Source organism: Panulirus ornatus, chromosome 18, assembly GCF_036320965.1.
Source record: "Panulirus ornatus isolate Po-2019 chromosome 18, ASM3632096v1, whole genome shotgun sequence".
NCBI lineage: Eukaryota > Metazoa > Arthropoda > Malacostraca > Decapoda > Palinuridae > Panulirus > Panulirus ornatus.
The window spans coordinates 6,255,814-6,264,251 of record NC_092241.1 but is presented as its reverse complement, the minus strand read 5'-3'; the positions used below and the strand labels follow the sequence as shown (position 1 = coordinate 6,264,251).

Sequence of the window (8,438 nt, the reverse complement as noted above, 5' to 3'; positions counted from 1 at the left end):
GCCCATCACGGGTCGTACCGCCACGTCCGTCACGGATCGTACGACGCTCATGGGGTTCGATTAATGTCATGGCGCCTGTTAGGGTGGGGCGCGCCCCCAGATACCTGGCCTCACCCCAGAGACTGGCCTCCAGCCCCGATTGATCTCCCACGCCCCCCGTGTGTCAAGTCTGCATGACATGGCGCGCCCTTGCATGCCCCAGCTGAACCATGTCTCTCTGCCACGTACACAGGGACGAGAGATGACGATGTGTGTGTGTGTGTGTGTGTGTGTGTGTGTGTGTGTGTGGGTGTGTGTGTGTGTGTTATCAAAACGACCCAGATAAGACCGTTATGCATCATATAACATGCATTTCCTTCGCGACGCCTTGAAGACAGCTTCCGCAAACACACACACACACACACACACACACGCACACACCCACACACACACACACACACACCACACACACACACACACACACACACACCCACACACACACACACGCATAAAAGATGAATGACGAAGCGCTGTTGGAGGAAAACCTCCTCCAAACTTACGCCCTGTTGGAGGAACACCGCCTCCAAACTTACACCCTGTTGGAGGAAAACCTCCTCCAAACTTACGCCCTGTTGGAGGAACATCGCCTCCAAAGTGCCAAAGTGAATTAAGCAAAACTGACACGTAGAGACACCAGCAATGTAATGGTGTCTCGCGCTGAAAGTACGAAGTACCCACAAATGCAAATCGCTTGGCAAGTCATTATAATTAGTGGTTAAAACACCTTAGAATATCAATAATAACGTCAAATACAGAAGGAAAAATAATGCCCCTCTCCAATCAATAAAGCCGAAGGAATGTTAGAAATAAACGCTTTAAAACGAGGGATGTGATTCCCATTTTCTTTTTCAATATGAAGTCCTTGGTATAAGTTGTATATAGTCCCAAAACCTGGTCCGAGATGAAGACACCTCTTCACATTTTCTTTACATAGGGCTTCCCTAAAGTTAATACTACCCAGAAAGCTGAAAAATACGTTTCGCAAATTTGATATCTATGCCGGGTGGGTTGGGGTTGTTTTTTGCTTACCACTGTTGGCTTCCCTGTGGCCGTGTCAAAGGCATTATGATACTAGTCCATTTCATGACAACAAGAGCTCTGTCCCCTACAGAGTTCCGGGTCAGAATGATTACAGGCACCTTCCTACCAGTGTTTGCTGATTGCCATATTAAGTCAGCAAAATTTTTACCGGGAAATATACTGGAGTTCCGTGAGGCACTAAGTAATTACAGTGATTACCAGTACAGCGTTTTGAATCATACAGCTAGTTTATCCATGAATATAAGCTAAAATAAATTATCATTCATTCCAGTAATCTCATAAGACAGATATTATGATTCACAGTAATTCGTTCATGAGCGATACTTTCGAATTATATAGATTTTGGGGACACAAAACTTTGTTTGTTTGTTTTTCTACACTTAAAACTCACTGTTACTGTTTTTATATCAAGTGTTCCTCAAGCGCTACACTTATCAAGAATAACATTGATCCATTCTTTAGCAATACCATTCGAATTAAGTCAGCTTTCTGACACAAATAATCGATATATAATAAGAGAAAAAACACATGTTACTTACAGATGTGGTGACCTTCCCAAACACAAACATTGAACTGTTGCTGTGCCAGCCGTATGATGTCACCCTCCTTACGCAGCAATACACAGTTACAATGCAAGTGCTATATATTTCAAATTTCCAACGATACCCATTTTCTTTATCTATATACAATGTCTATATACACTTTTTTCTTCATACATTTACATACACTTTTTTCTACATGCATTTATATACACTATAAACATTTTCGCCTGCTTCCCTGGCGGCAGAAGGCACTTGATGTAATACTCCCCTCTGTGTCTTGATGGTTACTGGCCGGCCGAGTCAGAAACACAGGGGGAAAAAGGATATCAAAACACTCTCTGAATTGCCAGCTGTTTCCAGACGCACTGGTCTCCTACTACATTCGTCCGAGATGGTTGGAAATCCCACTAGAATATTCTACGTGCCGTACCATACAGGGAACAGTAGCAGTCTGGTTTGAACGGTTGCTTAACTCTACTAACTAAAACGCCACAGTTGTATCCAACTTGATCATGTGTCCCTGACACAAAATCAGTCAAACGGCATCTTGTCCTCTGGAGGGGTGTGGGGTTAATATCTCCATACATTCCTGGTTTCTGGTGTATTTCTCTTTATAAAAACAAATGGAACATGGCTTTTATGTGTCTCTCTATAACGAAATGGTACACGGCTTTCGCAGTTTCAAACTTGGTGGGCTTTTGAGAAGCAAACAGTAATGTTGCTATAACAATTATAAGGTGTCGAGGTATACAGTAAACATTTATCTATTTCATCTTATCATACTCAGTCGCTGTCTCCCGCGATAGCGAGGTAGCGCTAGGAAACAGACGAAAGAATGGCCCAACCCACCCACATACACATGTATATACGTAAACGCCCACACAAGCACATATACATACCTATGCATTTCAACGTATACATACATATACATACACAGACATATACATATATACACATGTACATATTCATTCTTGCTGCCTTCATCCATTCCCGTAGCCACCCCGCCACACATGAAATGGCACCTCCCCTCCCCCGCGCGCGCGCGAGGTAGCGCTAAGAAAAGACAACAAAGACCACATTCGTTCACACTCAGTCTCTAGCTGTCATGTGTAATGCACCGAAACCACAGCTCCCTTTCCACATCCAGGCCCCACAAAACTTGCCATGGTTTACCCCAGACGCTTCACATGCCCTGGTTCAATCCACTGACAGCACGTCGACCCCGGTATACCACATCGTTCCAATTCACTCTATTCCTTGCACGCCTTTCAGCCCTCCTGTATATTCAGTCCCCGATCACACAAAAGTCTTTTATACCTCGTAACGTTTTAAGGTCAAGAGGTAGGCTGTTCTAGTCGTGAGCGATCACCTTGGTCGATCATCTCCTACGATCGGCGAAGAAGGGTAAGCGCAATTCAACAAGTACCACTTTCGGTGTCACAATTGACAGAGAGGAGGAGGACGAGGAGGAGCAACAACGGAGTTGAGATCGTGCCATTAAGCAGGGGCAGGGAGGCCCAGACCCCCGCGCGTGTGTGCCTGTGTGTGTGTGTGTGTGTGTGTGTGTGTGTGTGTGTCGCTCAACAGCAGCATAATTTTAAAGAGAAGGCTCGCGTGAGTAGTGCCGAAGAGAGAGAGAGAGAGAGAGAGAGAGAGAGAGAGAGAGAGAGAGAGAGAGAGAGAGAGAGAGAGAGAGGGTGGGTTTCGTGGTAGTGCCACAGCACGCATGGAAGAGGCATTAAAAACGATCGAGAGAGAGAGAGAGAGAGAGAGAGAGAGAGAGAGAGAGAGAGAGAGAGAGAGAGAGAGAGAGAGAGAGCATCTATACCATCACACGCTTGGGCTCATATCTTTCATTTTTTTCACCCGTCCATCACCACTTATGTGGAGCGATACCAGCGCATCGAAGGTGACGTGTATATATATATATATATATATATATATATATATATATATATATATATATATATATATTCCATGGAGGTGTTGATCGTATTCCACGTAAACATCCCGCATACACCACCAGAGCGGGGAAACATGGAGGGAGGGAGGCGAGGCGAGGCGAGGCGGAGGAAGGGAAGTCCACACCATCAAAACGTTCGGGGATATAATCCATGGAGGTGTTGGTGGCATTCTACCGTATGTATTCCCTGCACACACCACCAGCGCGGACAAACCTGGGAGGGAAACGTGGAGGGAGGCAAGCCAGCGGAGCTCCACGAAAGCTACGCGTTCTGTTCTCACGCAACACTGACACTGGGGAGAGAGGTGTTGCTGTACCTCGCTGCCACACGGTTTTACACCGTTGCCGCGTCTACTCGCTTGGGCCCTTGTTCTTTAAAAGGTATTCACCTGGTTTACCTGCCCAGCATTACCCGTAAACCCGTTCTCAACATGTGTTTTACGTTCCTTTTTAATCCATGTGTCTTCACTGCGCCTGACCACATCAGAAGGGTAGGGTGGATCTAGTGAACGTCAAAATCTAGTTCAACCCTCACTCAACCCACGGCGTTGATCTACACGCCTCTCCTACCACATAATGCGTACCTAATACTGTCTCCATTGCATTCGAATCCACATCCTCCACATCCTCCTCCTTCAATCATCTTCAAAAGTCTGTGCTCCGAGAGAAATAATCTAGCGTTGTTCCCCACACACACACACACAACTGTAACAGCAAGCCATGCCACAATTTTTTTTCCCCCACCCACCCACACCGTCCCTTCGCTTTGAACAGGGTTTACTTCTATTCCACCCTAGTGAATGAAGGCCATGTCAGTGAAGTCATGTTCAAAGCGGGTCGATACGTTACCGCTTCAGCGAACAAGCGATGGAGGGAGGGAGGGTGAAGAAGAAGTGTTGTCCAATGTTGCCTTATACACTCACAGACCCCAGGTGGGGACTGGGAGAGAGAGAGAGAGAGAGAGAGAGAGAGAGAGAGAGAGAGAGAGAGAGAGAGAGAGAGAGAGAGAGAGAGGAGGAGGAGGATTTAGAAATATAATTCACTGTTAGAAAAAACAAAAGTTGGTTACTGATGGGCCCCCCTATAGGGCTTATCCATATATATTACCAATGGGATATCGTCACATGCTTTCATACAGCGTAGACGCACTTGGCAAGTCGCTAAATTTGTTGAAAAAAAAAATTGTTTGGATGTAATGCATGGCCCAGGGCGTGAGAGAGAGAGAGAGAGAGAGAGAGAGAGAGAGAGAGAGAGAGAGAGAGAGAGAGAGAGAGAGAGGAACTGGGTGACTGAATCAAGTGAATTCAAACAGCAAGAGCTCAATGAATCCAAAGAAGGCTGTTTAGGAGGGTGGAAGAGAACGGAAATTCATGCAATACGTTGCGTTTGTATGTATATTGAGAGAGAGAGAGAGAGAGAGAGAGAGAGAGAGAGAGAGAGAGAGAGAGAGAGAGAGAGAGAGAGAGAGAGAACGAAACTACCCTGGACTTTAAATCAATGTCTCCGACGAGTGTGTGTGATTTGGAAAACACTGGAAAGTTTAAAGTAGGGTGGATAATAACGCTTTACAAAAAGGAGAAACCACCTAATTAAAAAAAAAAGAAAAACAGCGTAAGTTCACAGGAAAGAAGTCATACATAACTAACTTATCTTTAGGACTTTTATGATACAGTGAGCTCTTGTTTTATATAAAAAAGAAAAAAAAAACGGATGGATCAATAGTGTGTTCTTGGACTGCCGAAAGCATTTGACGCTGTCCCGCACAAGTGTTGGAAATATGCAGGATTTTCAAAGTAAGCTTCAGGTGGAGACTTTTTCTGTGATCTAAGTGAAACGGAGCAGAGGACGCTTGCCAGAGGAGGTTTTCCTAAGTGTGGATGGGTTTTACAAGTGCCGTTTAACAGCAGTGTTGGATTTTGCCAGTGGTGCGCAGCAGCGTTCGGTCTTGTGGCCATAACCACCTAAAATCAGATAAAACATTTAAAAAAAAATATATTACTTAAAAGACTGGATTCTTAACTTAATATATTTTGCGGATGATGCTCAGGCCATGTGAAAACTGAGAAATGAAGATTATAACATCTTGCGAAAGGGGACGTAGGCAATAGGGCTAAGGTTTGATGCAGGGTCTATCAACACAAGCGAATGCAAATTAAACGGAGGCTCCGGCATGTTAAATGATCCAGCTGAAGATTTGTACGCTTACGTTAGAAAATGGACTTAGGCAGTAACCCAGCAGTGGAAATGGGGTAGAAGGAAAAAAAAAAGATATATTTTCTAGTTAAAATCATTCTCTAGCTGGCATCCAGTGCATACAACCGGTCTAAAAACCGGAGTACTCAGTGTACTAGTGTACTAGTGTCCCCCCTCCACCAGGGACACGTCATCTGGCAGGAAATACGCGAAGATAAACGGCATTCACACAACAACAACCATTCCTTTCGAAGTGGTAGAGACTGACACTCTCCTCTCCCTTCTCTCTCTCTCTCTCTCTTGAGTTCGCCCTCTCCAATAACTGTCTATACTCTGAGAGAGAGAGAGAGAGAGAGAGAGAGAGAGAGAGAGAGAGAGAGAGAGAGAGAGAGAGAGAGAGAGACGAGAGCCCTTTATTTTGCGTTTATTACACAAGGAGCCAACCATGCTTGGCTTCGCCTTCAAATCTTGAAAGTAATCACGAATTTAGCTACACCTCCTTCCCCATACATCATAATTAATTATCACACACACACACACACACACACACACACACACACAGAGCTAAGTCTGCTGGGAATTTATGAATAAAACCCCGCAAATAGGTACCCAGCAAACCCCTCCATTTGTTTTTGTACAGCTTCCCTCATCAAACCTGCTACTCCTTCCAGCCAAACCGATTGAAACAGAAACATCGGTTGAGAAAGGACACTTACCGTTGTAAACGTCCAACGGTAAATGTTCACTGATACAGTGAGGACACAACGGGTACAAGTCCTGTTGGAGTGAGTGGAATGATCGTACGTCTGGCTGCTGAACGGGAGGGAGAGGGGTGTAATGATCGTACGTCTGGCTGCTGAACGGAGGAGGAGGGAGAGAGGTGTAGTGATCGTACGCCTGGCAGCAATAATAATAGAAAACATTCCGGTAAAATACTTTGAATTTTTCCCTTTTCTTTGCCAAAGTGGATGCCACTTGACTGGAGGAACTGACCAGACATGAAGATGATATTGAATATAAAGTATATATATATATATATATATATATATATATATATATATATATATATATATATATATATATATATATATATATACCCATGTTGTTAGTCGATAGCCACTTGAAAGCATCTCTTTCCAAATCAAGACCAAAATGAAGGAAATAAAATGAAAAAAACTCGCTAATACGGTGGAGCCACGGGCGTCATAGTTAGCTACAAGGCAGGAAGAATGAGTCAAGCATATGGAATGGTCGATGGCGAGGGGGGTGAATTAAAATATTTATGCATCCGGTGGACGAAGAGGGAAAGGGGAAATAGCTGTGGGAATTCTCTTGTTAGGCCATTAATAGTAGCTATATTTTTCATTGGGCTGCCTTTATAATGTCCTCCATTCCATCCGATCCCAACGCAAAATGTCATATACTGTGAGAATAAAATGAATTGATAAGAGCATATATTTCTTCCTTGTATCTCCCCTGATGATGTGACCATTACACGAAAGTGCACTTGGGAACTTACTGTGATTCATTTCCCGTGGACTCATACGAATATATTCAATCACGTGCAAAATTGTGATCCTTTCCAATATATATATATATATATATATATATATATATATTTTTTTTTTCATACTATTCGCCATTTCCCGCGATAGCGAGGTAGCGTTAAGAACAGAGGACTGGGCCTTTAAGGGAATATCCTCACCTGGCCCTCTTCTCTGTTCCTTCTTTTGGAAAATTAAAAAAAAAAAAAAAACGAGAGGGGAGGATTTCCAGCTCCCCGCTCCCTTCCCTTTTAGTCGCCTTCTACGACACGCAGGGAATACGTGGGAAGTATTCTTTCTCCCCTATCCCCAGGGATATATATATATATATATATATATATATATATATATATATATATATATATATATATATATATATATATGAGTCCACGAAGAAAATGAAACACGATAAGTTCCCAAGTGCACTTTCGTGTAAAAATCACATCATATATATATATATATATATATATATATATATATATATATATATATATATATATATATATATATATATATATTCTTTCATTCTTTTCTTGGAAGGGGTGGAGCTGCCTAATATCCCTGTTTCCATATCCGGGGGGAAGGGAGGCTGTGTACGACAACTCTATAATGTGTCCAGACGTTTCGATGTGACGCCATCAACAACTCAAACTTCAAGAGGAAGGAATACATGGGTTAGCAGGAAGAGGCTGGTTAAACCGAGTTTGCTAACTTGCACACTTAGTGTACGTGGCTCACGCTCCTGACCATGATGCATCCACGGGGCTAGCCAAGGATGGTGGTGGAGCATTGGTATAGCCACAGATCATGGGGTTGGTTGGTGAAATAGGAGTACCTGGCACACAGGCCAAGGTCTAAATGAAGATATACAGTGTGAATGGAATGGCCTTGATGAAATGCATGCTTATTAGCTGGTTTGTGGTGCTGGGTCATGTCGTTTTAGAAGTCATGTCATCAATCGTGTTTTAAAAGTTGATTTAAGGTTGTTCTCTCTTTGAAATGAACAACCTGTGATGAACGAACGAATAGCTTTATTAACTAGTTCGTGGTGGTGGTTCATGTCGTTTAGAAGTCATGTCTTCCATCGTGTTTTAAAAGTTGATTTTAGGTCGTTCT

General features: G+C 43.3%; 1 protein-coding gene across 1 annotated transcript in view; it reads right to left on the bottom strand.

Annotated features, from left to right (window-relative positions):
- Window positions 1-3,919, bottom strand: part of LOC139754970 (uncharacterized) — a 22,517-nt gene extending 18,598 nt beyond the window's left edge. The window contains exon 1 of the mRNA XM_071672814.1: window positions 3,800-3,919. The gene's annotated coding sequence lies outside the window, so the exon portion shown is untranslated. The remainder of the gene's footprint in view (window positions 1-3,799) is intronic.
- Between the last annotated feature and the right edge of the window lie 4,519 nt (window positions 3,920-8,438).